Genomic DNA, 1,005 nt, shown 5'->3' with positions numbered 1-1,005 from the left:
CAAATCTGAAGGTTGTATATAGTATTCATACTTTTATAATAAATAGACTTCAAACTTTGAAAAGGTTTACGGAGTTTGAGCTTATTATGGTTATATTTTCAGTCATTTAATGAATGTGGCCATTGCTGGCAAGGCTGTCATTTATTGTGCAGCCTTAATTTCCCTTGAACCTCCACGGAGGCTGTTAAGAAGTAATTATATTGGTGAGCAGGTATCGTATTTGGCCAGAGCATTTAAGGACTTTTTTTGTGTGCCATTCTCTGCCAGAGCCTCGGTGACCACTTTGTTTTTCAAGTGGTTGTCTTGGAGGAAAGATTCTGTGAGTGGCCCCCCACGTCCTTCTCACGGCGCAGTTGTCTTTAAGAGGCTGAGTTGCGAGCTCGACACTCAACTTGGCACGAATGGAAAGCGTGCCCGGGAGTGCTTTCTTCGCTCCAGAGACCGGCAAGATGTCACTGCGCCACCAGCCGGCCTATTTATGGATGGCAGATGTAATTCATTTAAACATGTAACACTGAAAAAGAGGATGGATTAAATAGGCCAATTGAAGTCAGAGGATAAAATCTCTTTCCCAGATGGACTGCATCATGCATTTTGAAAGAGCTAAAGAAATATCACAAAACATGTTTAACAATATTTTAGCTAAAGGTGTAGTGTTCGAGGACAGATGGATACCTAACATAATACCTGCATTTAAGTTTTCCCCAAGAATTAAATAGCAGTAGGTTAACATCAATGGCCAGAAAAATAACTGAATTCCTACCAAAGAGATTAGAATACCTAAAGATCCAAAAAACCACAAGAAGTATGATTTTGGGGGGGGGGGGGATAATACAGAACGTCAATCATGGTAACGTGGCAAATGTAATTTATCTGTATTTTCAAAAGGCTTTGACGTGGGGCTCCCACAAAAGACCACAGAATAAGATCAGAGAGCATGGGGTCAGTGAATGAGAATTAGTGTCATCGAGTCACACAGAACAGAAACAAACCCTTTCATCCATC

At 40.9% G+C, this 1,005-nt stretch overlaps 1 protein-coding gene across 1 annotated transcript in view; it reads right to left on the bottom strand.

Annotated features, from left to right (window-relative positions):
• Positions 1-1,005, bottom strand: part of LOC132402056 (doublesex- and mab-3-related transcription factor 1-like) — a 30,691-nt gene that overhangs the window by 7,037 nt on the left and 22,649 nt on the right. The gene's annotated exons all lie outside the window — the stretch shown is intronic.

Source organism: Hypanus sabinus, chromosome 11, assembly GCF_030144855.1.
Source record: "Hypanus sabinus isolate sHypSab1 chromosome 11, sHypSab1.hap1, whole genome shotgun sequence".
Taxonomy (NCBI): domain Eukaryota; kingdom Metazoa; phylum Chordata; class Chondrichthyes; order Myliobatiformes; family Dasyatidae; genus Hypanus; species Hypanus sabinus.
Note: the sequence above shows the minus strand (reverse complement) of the source record. Positions and strands in the feature narration are given on the sequence as shown.